The sequence below is a fragment of the Mustela erminea genome, chromosome 10, assembly GCF_009829155.1.
Source record: "Mustela erminea isolate mMusErm1 chromosome 10, mMusErm1.Pri, whole genome shotgun sequence".
Classification (NCBI taxonomy): domain Eukaryota; kingdom Metazoa; phylum Chordata; class Mammalia; order Carnivora; family Mustelidae; genus Mustela; species Mustela erminea.
The window spans coordinates 15,856,987-15,872,554 of record NC_045623.1 but is presented as its reverse complement, the minus strand read 5'-3'; the positions used below and the strand labels follow the sequence as shown (position 1 = coordinate 15,872,554).

The 15,568-nt window shown below is 50.6% G+C and overlaps 1 pseudogene; it reads right to left on the bottom strand.

The window, feature by feature from the left end:
* Nucleotides 1-572: 572 nt before the first annotated feature.
* Nucleotides 573-1,618, bottom strand: LOC116567438 (annotated as a pseudogene).
* Nucleotides 1,619-15,568: the final 13,950 nt, after the last annotated feature.

Below are 15,568 nucleotides of genomic sequence, written 5' to 3'. Positions count from 1 at the left end.
CTCTGATTATGGGTTTAATTGTTTTAAGTCCTCGGACGTCACCAGCACCCACCATGGGCTGAGCTTGCTTTGTTACAGGCCTGAGAACATTTGCTGTATCAGCCACACACCCAGGGCCTGGGGAAGCTTTCAGTCACCAGGTACCCGAGGCTGTCGCAGTCCGTCCCCTCTTGGGTACAGGTCCTGGAACGTGGATCTGAATCCACGTGTTTATATCCGGCTTGCACGGTGCCATTAAGACTGTCTTGTCTTCCATGTGACACCTGAGGCAGTGAAGGGTCTGGCCACACATGCAGGCTGGCAGAGGCAACAGCAGAATTGGAATCTGGACCTGCCTGACTCCCCAGCTCCCCTTCTTTCTTTCTTTTCTTTCTCCCCACCCCAATAGTTTTGTTTGTTCAGGGGCTCATACTGCAAGCATTGAACCAAGCATGGGCTTTGCTTCTGTGAACCCCAATTCACATATCTAAGATGATAAAAAGCAAACTATAATCCATGTACGTGGATAAAAACTAGAGATTCACGGTTAGTCACTTTGGAGTTTGAAATTTCGATAGCCTAGAACGCAGACGTCACAGATCTCTTAGGTCCTCCTGGATGTCCTACAGGGATCGGCACTTTTCTTGAGTTGAACAACTTGGTCAGCCTTCTGCTTCTGGTTGATAATGCTGGTTAACCCCTGAGCACTCAGCAGACATGGAAGGCTCAGGAAGACTCTGTTCTCAATGCCATATATTCCTTTCACCACCACTGACATGGGATAAATCCTGGACAGATTTTCAACACGGGATCAGTGAGATCAGCCACACTTACCCAATAGCCCAGCAGGTATATTCTTCGGGCTTGATGGCTCCACAGGCGCTATCTTACATACTTATGCACTTCCTTGCAATTTTCACTATCACTGTCCCTTTCTGTTCTAATTTGGTTCCTAGAGAGAAACGTCTGCCATCCTCACTGCACTCCATAGAGCCTCACTCGAGACACTAGGATCTCCCCAAACTCGGCAACCACTGGGATGAATGCCAAGTTTTTTAGCCATAAGATGGCAAAATCTAGCAAATTCCAGATTACACTCACTTCCCACCATGGGGTGCTCAGGTAATCCAGTTCATTTCCAGATAACATGTAAGAATCTGCTGGGCTGGGAAATATAATTATGATGCAGCTGGGACTGGACTTGATGATGTGGAGAATAATGAATTTGAAGACATTAACATTCCTCAGCTCCAGACCGAGATGACTCTCTCCCTTTTCCTGGCGGACTCCTGCATTTTCCATCACAATCTTTGAATTGGCCGTCACAGAGTCATCTTTATCTGCTGGTTTTTGGCATCTGAAGAAGTGAGCTCCTGTGCCTGAGATGCCTCATTTCTTTTTGGGGTTTATCTTCTAAAACAACCACACGAACACATTTGTCAGCCAGAGAGTTTCCCAGAATGCCGAAGGCACGTGCCATACCAACTTATCCAACACCTTCCACCATGATTTTATTGTTTGGGACCATTGCCTCTTCTGTGACCAGGGCGATCAGTTTGTACAGAAGAGTTGCCACTGGGCACGAGAGGGAGAAGGCTCTGAGGCTGGTTGTGGTAGCTGTGTAAGGAAGGCAGTGCATGTTGGCTGTGTGCCCTGCCCCTACTCTCTGCTCACCCCGTTCACACACCTAGGTGCACAGGGGCACCTGGGTCTTCACTGGACGTGTGATCGCCATGGGCTGTGTGGCACAGTGTGGTGCACGAGGGCCGCTGCCGAGAAGGGTCCCACACTGTGGGCATCCCAGAGTCACTGAGCCTAAAACGCCCAGGGAGCGTGGGACCTCTCTGCCACCAGGGCTCACGATCCCCTCCTAATTTTGGTTCTTTCTGGTCCCTCTCCAAGGTAAGATCACGGTTCTCCATCGGTGAGGAGTGGGTATAAAAATCAAAATCCTGGCTACCCTGTATTACTGTGAGTCAGGCTCTTCACTGATGATATGCCCTTATAAGGACATGATATTGTTTTCCCAATTAACAGATCAGGAAATCAGGGTTCAGAGTAATTGAATGACTGGCTGTAAGTCACAAAAGCAGGTTCTGTTTGTGACACCCACAGTCACACTCCTCCCCTCCTCCGGCCCTATTACTCGTGAGCTGAGGTGGATTTACTGAGAAACTCCTGGAACTCAGCTCTAGGCCCCCTCACTCACGCCCCCCACCCCACCCCGTGCAAGGCCCCAGAAATTGGTTCAGATGGTTACATATCTTTGTGCCATTTGCAAAAATAAGATACTCTAATACTTTGTCTGAAGGAGGGTCCCCCTTCAGATTCCACAGAACCCGGATCCACCCTGCTCATGGGTGCAGACCTTGAATATCCTAGCTAAAGATTTAACCCCCCTCTTCCTCCCCTTCGCCACTCTGTTGGTTCTCCTTAGCCCTGTCACTAATACACCATGTACTTGTTGCTTGCATCTCGTTTATTGCACAGTTCTTGCCCACTCACCATGTGTTTTGAATGAATGACTGAACATAGCCCTTGTCCTTATGCTTCAGGGGTCCTGAGCAAGGTGACTGGCTCAACGGCCCCCACTTACAAACCTGACCCCCTTTCTCTTGCTCTGAGCTGCCTTTGTACTAGGTCATGCCTAGCTTTCCTCTGGCTCTGACATTACAGTTTATTTACCCACAGACCAGACATTGTCTCGCTGCTCTTTCTTCCCTGAGTCCCCGCTCTCAGTGACTTCCCTTGCCCCCCAAGTCCTATTGACCATCTCCCAAATGTCTCTCCAACTTGATCACCCTGATCATCTCCACAGCCCTCAGCACAGGCAGGGTCTCCCTCGGCTCCCTGGCTGCTCCCTGCCCCCGGTCTCTTCCCCACACAGCTTCCGCAGGCTGAGTCTTCTGCTGGAATTACCCTGTGAATTCTCATTTCTTAGAAATCATATCTGAAATCCCTAGCTTGACCCACAAAGCTCACACTGACTTTTCTTTTTTTTTTCTTCCAGTTTCTCAAACTCACTCGCGCCCTGACTAGGAACCTCTGCACACGCTCTACCCACTTCTGCTACCAGAACAGCCTTCCCCTCCTCCTTCTCTACCATCCTACTTAAGTTTTATCCTTCTGGTCAAGCATCACTTCCTCGGGGCTACCTTCCATGTCCACCCACACTGGGTCAGAGCCCTGTGAGTTGGTTTTACAACTTCCTGTATATCTCTGCCTGGCACTTATTTCACCTCCAATTAAATAACCAACCGGATCCTCTTGGAGGCTTGATCTGCCCTTGTGATCCCTCCCTCCAGCCTCCTCCCCAGTCAAAGACAGAAGTTCCCCAGGGGAAGGGACCATGTCTGCCTTGCTCTCTGCTCTATCTTTGTCTTGTCTATTTGGCGAAGGACTAAAGATCTTCATTCCTTTCTTACATAACCATTGAGGTGAATGTTTCTTATCAGCCGGCAGCAGTGTCCCATGTGGTCCTTTAGGGACCTGGGTTTCTTCCAGGCTGTGGCTCTGTCATCCCTAAGTGCTGTCATCTGCATAGCAGAGGCTAGGTCATCACCACCCCTGGGTTGGAGTCAGCAGGAAGGGGTGGGGGAGTTTTCTAGGTCCAAGTTTGGTTCCAGGGATCTCTTACTGCCTAACAAAGCACGCTGACATTTAGTACCATAAGACATCAACCATTTCATTATCCTCACAGATTCTGAGGTCTGTGAGGAATGCTGGGGAGTTTGGACAGAACACCGGCAGGGGTCTTGTCTCACTGATCTACAGGCTGAGGCCTCAGCTAAGACTCAGATGACTAAGGGGGACTCCAATGGTCGGGGGTTGGACGAGCTGGAGGCATCTTCACTTACCCGGTGCTTGACGAAAAGGCTAGGCACAGCCAGGCCTCTACCAGGAAACTTCTCCAGTTCTGAGACCCAGGGGAGTTAGACTGCTTTACGGAGGCTCAGGGCTCTAAGAGCAACAGTTCTTGGAGAACAAGATAGAAACCTCTATGCCCTAGCCTTAGAAGTCACATTATAGTTGAAGACTGCCCAGGTTTGAGTGGAGGGGTCATAGAGCCCCCTACCTCTTAACAGGAAAGAGGGTTGAGGAATTTGCATCATATGTATTTTTTAAGATTTTATTTATTTACTGGAGAGAGAGGGAGACAGACAGACAGAGATAGCGAGAGAGCAGGAGCATGGAGGAGAGGGAGAAGAAGACCCCCCTGCTGGGCAGGGAGCCCGCTGTGGAGCTCGATCCCAGGACCCTGAGATCATGACCTGAGCCAACATCAGCCACTTAACTGACTGAGCCACCCAGATACTCAAATTTGTGTTATTTTAAAGCCATTATACCCAGAGGTACACCTGCCAACTTCGTTCCCATTCCTCTGCTGAGAGTGTAGTTGTCTGGGAGACAGAGCTGGGAGACACTGTTCCTAGCTAGACAGCCACATGTCCGGCATCAGCTCTGTTATAATAGAAGGGGGAGAATGGGTTTGGGTGAGCTGTCTGCAGTCTGCCACAGCTACTCCTTTGGCCACCAAACACCCAGGTGTACCCACTCTTCCGACATGTACAATACGTTTATTCTTGGGGTGAAAAATGAAGTTGGGTTGACTGCCTGTTTGCTGAATGACTGACTGGTTGTTTGCAGAGCTTCTGAGTTCAGCCCATCCACTATAAAGATAGGGTGTGTGGAGGCAGTGTTCCTTTCCTTAACCCAGAACCTCGGGGTGGGCTAGTTCTAGGTGGGGAGGGGGGAGAGGTGCAAAATCAGGTAGCGGTGGCCTGGTAGGAGTGGAGAGAAATCCACTTTTCCCTTTATCTTGGTACTTAACTCCAACTATTGACAGAGTAGGGAAAACAGTAATTGTCAAATGAAAAGAATGTCTATCTCATTGTGCATCTAAAATTAATTCCAGATGGATCAAAGATGCAAATGTAAAAATAAACCCATAAAATGCTAGGGGAAAGACAAGAGCATACAGTTCACAGAAGAAGATAAATAAAAGGCTGACAGTGGTATGAAAAGACACAATCTTCAGGATGTGGGGAGACAGGAATTCTTATGCATTATTGATTGCTGTTTAATTGGATCATTTTTCTCCAAGGGGACTTGACAGTATCTTTCAAGATGTCAACTTTTCAATACTCTTTTATCCAGAAACTGCTCTTCTAGATATACACTAGTTCCACCAGTGAACAAAATTAAATGTCAGGGATGTTCAGTGCAGGCTTGTTTAGAATAGCAAAGCAGCTGGAAACCACCTAACTGCCCCTCCATGGGAAACTACTAAATAAAGTAGAATCCCACACAGCTGTTAAAAAGAATATGGTAGATTTATCAGTACTGCCATGGAAAAATGTCCAAGGAACTACAATAACCAGAAACAAAAGGCAAGTTGAAGAACACGGTACATAGTGTTAATTCATCTCTATTAAGAAAGAAAACAAGCGAATATAATTCATATGTATTTAAAAATACCTGGAAAGATGCATGGAAAGTTTTAACAAAGGGTACTTCAGGGGGAGTAAGTTTAAGATTGTGGGGAGCAGGAGGATTTTTATTTCTTGCTTTATGTCCTTCTCCACTGTGTGGGTTGTTTTCATAGTAAAATGTGTATCACATGTATTGCTTTAATAGGAGAATCGCCTTCAGAGTGGTGATTGTTCCTAGGGAAAAAGGAAAGGGAATGGAGGAGAGGCCACAAGGACTCTCTGTGTATAATGCTAGGTTTCTATAAGAAATCGAAATGGTTAAGAAATGGTAAATTTTCTTAGTTACGTTTTCCACCACCAGCAGCAGCAGCAGCAGCAGCAGCAGCAGCAGCAGCAGCAGCAGAATGAAACAAAACGAGGCAATATGTTAAGAACCGATAAAGCTGGTAGGTAGGGACCATGGTGTTCATTTTATAATTCCCCATGCGTTTCTAAATGTTTGGAACATTTTGCAACTTTAAAAAAGAAGTTTTTTAAAAAAGGATTCATTCAACACAACACCAAGAAATAAATGGAAAAGAAGCCAGAAGAATGAAGAGAAAGGAAAATTGGGCAGTGAAATAAGGTTTACAGCCCAGATTTCCGAAAAGCAACTTGGTAAATTCTATCACAGTCTCATAGGAAGGAGATACGGAAACTTCACGGTTCCCATTTGGAGTCTGGGATGCTCCTCCCCTATGTAAGGAACATTACGGGAGGAGTGGCTTAGCGGGGGGAGGGTGTGGCTTAGCGAGGGGGAGGCGTGGCTTAGCGAAGGGAAGATTCCCCGCCTGAGGCCTGCTGGGTGGGCGGTCAGGAGGCTCCCGCCTGTCCAGGTGCCAGCAGGAGAGGCCCTGGCAGCGCGGGGTTTGGCGGGGTGCCGGTGGCGGCCTGGAGTTCACCGCCAGGGCTTCCCAGGGCAGAAGAGCTGGAGGAGGACAAGGCGTGGGCCTGGGGCAGCGCTGGGCTCCTCCCAAGTCTCCAAGCGACCCCTGATCCTCCTTGCTTGCTCGTGTCATGCACCGAGTCATCCTCTGTCAACCTAAAGATCAGAAGGGACAGCCCTGTCTCCTTCCTCCCAGGGACTGCTTTTGAGGGAGACCGAGCAGCAACCCCCATGCCCCCTGCGCAAGACCTTCCCAGGCCCTTCCCTTGGGGCCCCTTCCCCCAACCCCCCACCCAGGCAGGGCCTTAATCTGCTGCACCTGCGGTTCTTTGATCTTTGGTTTCCTTTCTTTTGAAACAACTGACCCAAGTGGTACTGCTGACCTGCGTTGAAAACCCTCTTCCTGTGAACCTGAAATGCGGGTGCTGAAGCAATAAAGGGCAGAGGTCTGTGGCTCTCGCCAAGGGCCTTTGTTCTGGGCACTGGTGTTTTGTCACCCGCAATCCGACAGGCCGAGGTGGGGTCCAGAGTCTGTCCTGGAGGCTCGAAACGCTGTCCCAGGCAGGGCCACCCTGTTGCTGCTGGGTCCTACCTAAGGGGCATCCCTATGGGCTCATGGGAAGATTTCTCCCCAGGGAGGTGGGTGAGGGCTGCCAAGCATCCGTGTAGCAGGGTTTGGGGTTCCAGGCAGCATGGGGCCCGAGGGCTGCTTCCACTGCTCCACCCAGCTCAGATCCCTGAGGGCAGGCCCTGGACTTAGAGCAGGCCCTGTGCTGCTTCTCTCCGGAGGGGCTAAGGATGCAGGGCACCACCCTCCCGCAGCTGCCCCTGAGAGAGAGAGAGAGAGAGAGAGAGTGTGTGTGTGTGTGTGCGCGCACGCGCGCGCGCAACCCACAGGCTCCTGCAGGGAGACCGAGAGTTTCTTGGTTCCAGTCCTGGCGGGGACAGTAAGACCCGCTGAGCAAGCTTTGTCCCTCAGTTGAGGGACAGTGCATTGTTTGATGTCCAGGGTTTCTGGGCAGGCGTCTGGCTTCTCAGTGGCCCCGATTTTGTGTTCTTGTTGCCAAACTCCTGGGAACCAAGGGCTGGCAGCCAGCCAAAGCATGCAGGGCTCCAAGCTGGAATACTTAAACACAAATGAATATAAGCATGTTCAGCCTCCCTTTTTTCCAGAGGAGGAAACTGAGACCCAAAAAGTTCAAATCTCTGGCCCAGCATTCCCAGCTGGGAAGAGATGGGGTTGGGATTGGGCCTCTTCTCACTTCCAGGTTTGCTCCCCACCTTCTCTTGCCTGCTCTGTGCACTGAGGCAGGACTGTGGGGACTGCATGGGGGGAGGTGCCCTTACTCTGCACAGTGACCCAGGGGGAGCGCTGACAGCATGTGGGAGGCAGAGAGGAGCAAGAGAGTGTGGCACTTAGTACGCCCCCCCCACCACACCTGCTGTGGGGTGGCCATGATCTGTCTGCGTCCCTCAACTGAGGCCACAGCTCCCATCAGGGGCGCTCTCCTCCCAGATGGGTTCTAGTTGCCCCTTCTGCCTCTCGCCCCTTCAGGCTTAGCAGTGGCCAGACTGGTGCTCTTGGTCCAGGTTCTGGCCTCTGAAAATCATAGCTTTATTGAAATGTAGAGATGAAGAGATCCCATCCTGGGACGGCCCAATCTGAGTGTGCTATCTGCTTCCTGCTGGGACCCTGCCTCATCCACATCATGCTGCCAGCTCACTGGCAAAAACCCTTGGGTCTGCTGAGTCGTCACAGACTGCAGCTGAGCTCATGGGGGAGGGGGTCCGTGTGCAAATTCCTACGCTTTTCTCTGGCTCTGCGCATTTCTTTGCTCCTCCTCATCTGCTTGCTTTGCCTTCCACTCCCACCTGCCCCTCCCCGCCAGATGTCGGGGTATGTTTCGGGGATGAGAGTTCGGGCTAAGCAACCCCTTTCCCTACCCCATCTGCCCATGATGCATCCGGGAAGTGTGCTCCAGGATCATAGGCATCACAGGCCAGTCACAGAGGCCCTGGGTCCTTGGGACAAGATGTTTTGGAAGCCAGTACACAGAAACAGGATGATTTCACATTGCTGGGAGAGCCTTCTTCCCTGGAGACCTGTGACCAGGAAAGCTTATCCACTCACCCGCCCACTCACTCACTTGCAATGTGGAGGGGCTGACTCCCCACCAGCCCTACCCCCAAGGGACAGAGCCACCACTTCCTCAAGGAGACTGTCTCTGGCCTTCGCAGAGATCGGCTGCCCTGCCCTGTCCCATCCCTCCTTGTTTTGAAACCCTCATCACACTGATCTCCCTTGTCAGTGTTCATATTCCTCATCGTACCTTCTGCTCCCCCAAAGCAGATCCTGTGTCTGTGCTGCTCACTGCTGTACCCCTCGTGCCTGGCACACATGCTAGGCGCATGGAGAGAGTGTGACAACTGTTGAGCTGAAACGAAGGCAGGGTAATTGAATCCGTGCTGTGCAGCTTTCTCCTCCCCTATCTAGGTGGCCACTGAGAGAATGGAGTCTTGGAGAGAACATCAGCCTGCAGAGTCTGGGGACAGGTCTGTGACCCTCATCAGTCTCGGAGCTGGAGGTCCTCATCTGTAAGATGCAGATAATACTTACATTCCTTTTCTACTGCGTCATAATAAGTGATCATAAACTTAGCCACTTAAAACAACACATAATTGTTAGCCACAGTGTCTGTGGGGCAGGAGTCTGGGCACAGCTTCCCTGGGTCCTCAGCAAGGCCAAGGTGTCGGTCAGGGCTGGGCTCTCATCTGGACGCTCCCATGGGGATGGATCTCCTTCCAGGCTCACACTGGCGGCTGACAGAATTCATCTCCTGGTGCTGGTGGGACTGAACTCTCTTTGTTGGCTGGAGGCAGGAGGCTTCCCTAGTTGCGAGAGGCCAGCAGCCACAGTTCCCAACCAGGACTCCCTCTCCACAGGCTCTCTCAGAACACAGCGGCTTGCTTCTTCAATGTCAGCAAGAGAGGGAGGAGTCTGTGTACAAATCTGCAAGCACGACTGTGTCTCTTATGAGGTAAGGTTATCGTGAGAGGGATGCCCCACTGCCTCTGCCACTATTGGTTAGATATTGGCATCCTGGTTATTCTATTGGTTAGAAACAAGTCACAGGTTCTGACAATGCTCAAGGGGAGGGGATTACACAAAGGCATGGACATGAGGATATAGGGATTATGCAGGTCACTTTAGACTCAGTCTCCTACAAGGCTAATCCCTCTCTCATAGTATTCTTAAGAGAACTAAGGAAAATAATATATGAGAGTGCTTCACACAGTGCTTCTGACTAAGTGCTTCTGGCACTTAGAACTCAGACATGTCACTGAAGGGGGCTTGGAGCAGCCATCTTTCCTTTGGCCCACTTTGAAAGAGGATATGTTGGCCCACAGTTGATCTCCAGGCCTTACAATGCCTTATGGTCTTCCACCAGGCTGCTCTGGCCACCTAGATCATCTGTCTAGATCTGGAAGGCAGTTGAAGCTGCCCGGTGGCATTACCTAGTGTGAACAAATAGGTGTTCTTGCGATTGTCATTGAAAGTTCTTGACATGTAAGTCCTGTATCTTTTCTATCATCTGGTGGGCCTAGGGTGTTGAATTTAGCTTGGAAACTCCACAAATGTTGAGTCATAGCACCAACCAGAACGACTTGAGTGCAAAGCTATAGGCTAGGGAACATGCAGTGGTTGGCAGGAAGGGAGGGAGCCCAGTGCGGATTGGATGCACAGGTTGAGGGAGGAGCAGGAAGAGTGTCAGTAGGAACCAGTGTCAAGTTCTGCTACGGGAAGCACTGTGGCCCTTGTCGCCATGTCTGCCCACCTCTCTCCACCCCTGGTTTTCCTCCCTTCTTACTGCTCATACCCCTCCCTTTACCCTCAGCTCGAGCTGAGTCTTCATGGGATCCAGGTGTGGAGGGCCCTGCCCATGATGATGAGGGAAGAAAAGATGGATTCCTTTAGAAATGGACTGTCTGGGCTGGGGAAGGGCCTCAGCCCATGGGAAGGGGTCAACGACTGTCTTTAGGTTACTAGATGCGAGGTCATGCCTCTGGCTCCACGCTTCAGTTTTTTCATTTATTGTCTGTCTTTAAGGTGGGTGAATGAAAACTCAGAGAGAGAAAGTGGCTTTCCCTGGTCACACAATGGATGGGTGGCAGTCAGACCAGAACCTAGGTCTCCTGAGGTGCTGGTCCAAGGTTTTCTCTCTACAACACCCCTTGCCCTCAGATCTGAGGGCGCACTGGTGCTTGGGGTGGGGGGCACACTTTACCTTGCCCCAGCCCAGGTCTCCATTCAGGGTGCTCTGGCTCTCCAGTTCCTCATTTCCTCTTTCCCTTTGCCTCCGTTGCTTCCAGCACTTTCTTCCCTCCAGGTGCTCCTTCTGGTGAGTCTGTACCACATCTCTCATCCTCAGTAGGGCCCACACCGGCCATAGCGGATGAGCCAGACCCTAAGCACAGAGATTCCATCCCAGCAGACACGGAGGCTGTTTGAGGCTCTCGCATCTGAGCAGCTGTTGCCTGAGTCTAATCTGCAGAAGAGAAACCAGAGAGATCATGTCTGTTGTTTCTGGGCAGAGTCACAGCCCTGGGAGCCGGAGTCACTTCAGAGAGGCAGAGGACCAGCCTCTGATGTGGGAGGGGTAGCGGTGAAGAGGGTCCTACCTAGGTATCGGTGAGGAGGGTGCGGTCGCCTGTCCTTGGACAGGCTGGTCCCTTTAAGGCAGGTCAGACAGGAAGATCCTCCATCCTCCTCAGGTAGCTGTCATCCCAGCCCAGGACTGTAACAGCTGCTAAAAGTCTGCAGCATCTGTAAATCTTTCTTGTGGGATGTTTTTGTTACTCACTGTGCTTTCCCTGAAGCGGTCAGAGCTAAGCCCCTTAAAAGGCTGGGAAGAGAAGGGGAGCTGGGTACCTGTGTCCCTTCTGCCCCAGGATTAAGTATGGGGAGGGTGAGAACAGATGGCCAGGGCTGAGAGAAGCTGGCTGTGTCCCAGTAGGGGTGGGAGGCAGCCTGGCCCCCCGCCAGGGCTGGGCGGACACTTTGTCAGAGCTGGGAGCCAGCTGCTGTGAGGGCTTCAGTGCACTGGCATGGCCCTGAAGCCCAGCCTGACTTCCAAGAAACCACTCTAAAGACGGTCAGTGACCCAGGGGAAGAGCGTTCTGTAGCCTAGTTCCACTTCCTTTCATAAGTGGGAGCCTGGCCAGCCTCCTTGAAGGTTGAAGCTAGAAAAGGAGAAAGCACACAATGGACACACACGCACACCCATCTGTTACTGGCTATGGATCTGGGGCTGCAGACCCCAGCCTCCTCAGGCCTGTGCCATGGAGCACACACATGGTCCTGAGGAACACTTTGCAACCCGCCCCATCCGTCGTATCCTGGGACACTCAGGAGCACGCAGCCATGAGGAGTCACATGTGACCACAGGCTCTCATGCGTCCACAGGCCGCGAAACACAGCCACTTGGTTTACACACGCGGTGCGCACTAAGCCTTAACCACATACACACATACTCACCCACCCATCTGCCCTCATCATGCACAGCAGGACACAGGCACACATGGGGATTCTGAAGCCCACCTAGTCACATGCAGACTCACACTCCGCTGCACAACTTCTCTGCATTCAACCGCACTCATTGGCACATCAGGACACAGGGTCATAGGCAATCGCCCATGACCGCATCCAGTCACAGGCCCTATGGAACACAAAATCGCAGGCCAAGCTGTGACCAGTGCTTTTACACCAGCAGGAGGGGGTAGGGGCAGGGGAAGCCTTGTTCTCGGAAACAGGGATTCATGAGGGCCTGGCCATGACTAAGTCAGAGGCAGAGGGGTCCACTTGGGCCATCAGACCATCCACTTCCTGGTTATCATCCCCCTAGAATGGCGGAAACTCAGAAATTAGTTGTCCCCCTTGGCCACCCGGCAGAGCATTCCCGGGTCCTGAGGCGGCCTCCTCCCCGCCCCTCTGGCTCCAGCTGTGGCGGGGACTGCAGTGAGTCAGCAGGAAAAGGCTCAGGGAATGCGGGTGGGTGACCAACAGGGCCTGCTGTTGCTGAAGCTCTGGGGGAGGAGCGACTGCCCACTCACTGGAGCTCACCCGCCTCACAGGGAGGGCCGCAGACTCTGGTCTGGGTGCTGACGGCTATTTCTCAGCCAAGCCCATAGGCAAGGAAGCAGAATTAAGGCGCCATGTCTCCCCCCCCACCATGCTGCGCTCCGCCTCCCTTAAGGACCGTCCTCACCTAGGCTTGGCCCAGGGGCCCAGAGCCACACCCTGCTCTCCACCATCACAGATACATGCATTCATTCAGCCCTTCCCAGAGCACCCACCACATCAGGATGCATGATCTGTGCCTTCTGGTGGGAAAAGGTCACAACAAAGATGATTCCAGAGCAATGTGGACATGCAGGAACAGATGCATGCGTGCTCTTGTGGAAGCTACTGGGGCCCACTGTTTGTGAGCTCTTGAACTCCAGCCTCTGCTAATGGGGGCCAGGAGGGCTGGTGCCTGTCCCTCAGGGTGCTCCTGACCTCTGACCTCTCCCAAATGAGGCAGTGGCATAGTCACAGGTGGGCATGACCATTACTAATGAGGCATTTTCCTTTTTCCAACAGAAAAGACTGGGAATTACTTTTTCAGATTTAAAGAACAAAAATTTAAATGCTATGTCTGAAGGAAATCTTTCTAAAAGGACTTCCTGCAGTGTGCCAAATTCCTCACCAGCGTTCTTCTTGCTGCCTCAGGATTATTATTTTTTTAATGCTTCTTTCTTTCTTTCTTTCTTTCTTTCTTTCTTTCTTTCTTTCTTTCTTTCTTTCTTTCTTTTTGAGAGGGAGAGAGAGGTTGGGCAGAGGGAGAGGGAAGAGAATTCCAAGCAGGCTCCATGCCCAGGGCTGCTTCAGGGCCATTATTACAAACTCACGTTAACACTACACCAGAGATATCGGTCCTTTCTTGAGCTCAGAGTAGGTGGTCAGTAAATACTCGTGGAAAGAACACATACTTAGGAGTCCAGATTTCTGGGCTAAAAGACTAGAAAGCAGATGGCAAGAGTACAGAAGGCTCTATGGGGTTTGGTATGGGGTTTGGTATGAGGCTTGGGGTACAGTGGACGCTACAGGAGTCTTTCTCTTGCTCCCTAAACTCATCTCAAGAGACATATCCTATTCTTCCCTTCCCTTTGCTTCCCTTCTCTTCCTTCCTTCCTTCCTTCCTGCCTTCGGAACGAGAACAAAGTTTTTTATTTGTTCATTTCTTGCATTTGAAGGATTACTCAAGGACATCCTCTGCTATTGTCCTTAATCACCACACAACCACAACTGACCACGTTGTGGGGTTTCCCTCTGTCAGTTTTACAGAGGCCCACCCACTCCCCTAGTTTCTTGCCATCAATCTTAATTAGGTTGATTTGGCGTTCTGCACAAAGAGCCTCCACCAATTTGACATACACGCTTATCCGGGCTGGACCCGCCCTCCTTTCTTCTGCCCTGCAGAGGCTCACCTGCTTCCCCTCCTTGGGGGCTGCACCCCCTCTTCCCAATGTTGTCTGAAGCCTGCGTCCCTGTCTGGCTTCCTCCTCCTTTCCTGACTGTCACTGAAAGTGAAGACAAGCACAAGTCATGTTCCTTCTAACCCTTCTAATCACTCCGTGGAAACAGATGTTAACAAAAATCAGAACCACAGGAAATCGATGGAGGGTCTGGAATCTCACTAAGTTCTTACATCCTAATTGTATCCGGGCCTTACATGTATAATAAAATAGAGTCCAGATAAATAAATATTTAAATAGAAAAAGGAACCACAGAGGTCATGAAAGAAAACATGGGTGATCTTTTTTGTTGTTGTTGTTATTTAAGAGTGACAAAGACCTTTCTAAACAGAAAAACCAAAAAAGCCTGACACATTTAATGACATAAAATTTGTCAAGTCCTGACAACAAGAGCTCTATACACAAAGTCAAAACACAAAGGACAAGCTGGGGAAAATATTTCCAACAGATAAAACAAAGGGTTTGTATCCCTAATCTACAAAGAGCTTTCACAAGTTAGTAACAGAAAGATAAATAACTCAATAGAAAAACAAAACATAACAAAACAAACAAACAAACAAACAAAAAGAAACAGAGGCCACGAGTGGTTAATCCATAGCAGAGGAATTATAATTAGTTAATAAGTGGATGAAAAGATGTTCACCGTACCTTAGAGTTTTTAAAAATCAAATTAAATCTATCAGGATGGCAAATGTCAGGAAGATGGACAATATTTAGTTCTGAGAAGACGTGGGTAAATGGGAAGTTGGTGGGAGAAAAACACAAAAAACCTTTTTTTGGGGAGGCCATTGAGCAATATTTATTTCAGTTTGAATATGCAAGTCCTTTGACCCAGCAGGAACTTCTGCTAGAATACGGGTACACATTCCCATCAGTACGCTCATGGTGCATCTTGAGGAAGTTAGTGCGGATTTGCTCCTCCTACACCTGTGGTTCAGCTCTACCCCCTTGGGATTCCACAGGCATCGGCGTTTGGGTCCAGAAACCCACTTGCTTATCTCCAAGCAGGGCTCCTCGAGCCCATTCACCTTTAAAGAGTCTCATGAACCCCCGCTGGTTACCTTCTGACTTCCCACTCCTCATTTCCCATTTTCCAACCTCCTAATTTTTATCAATCCGTCTGACTTTGGGAAAGCCATCCGCAACTCCAATCCCAGGGAGGGAGCATGCGCCTTAGACGAAGTCTGGGAGGCCGTGCCATCTGTTCATGATAGTGATTGGTCAGTGGTCGCACGTGACTTAAACTGGTCCAATCAGGATGCATCTCACGCGTTTGGTCGGAAGTCCTAGGACAGCGACGTCTTAGGGGCTCTGGGCCCTGAGATGCTCTAGCCCTTTCTGCTGCAAGGAGGAGAATGAGTTTGTGGACAAAGCTAATCCACAGGGTAGAACTGAGCCAAGAAAAATTACAGAAAAATGAAACCCGAGCCTGATGATCTTGCCAACCTCTGGGTAAAACCGCACCTGAATCTCACCCAGGCCCCAGGCTTTTCTGACGCAGGCGGCAGGACGTTCTCCCTATTGCTGAAGCCCTTTGGAGAGGAAATGTTTATGCCCTCGCTGTGGAAGCATCTCCACAAACACAGAGCCCCTCCTTTTTTCTGACAGTCTGGTTCCTTGACCCTGGGAGGAAAGGACCCCTCCTTTTTTCTGACAG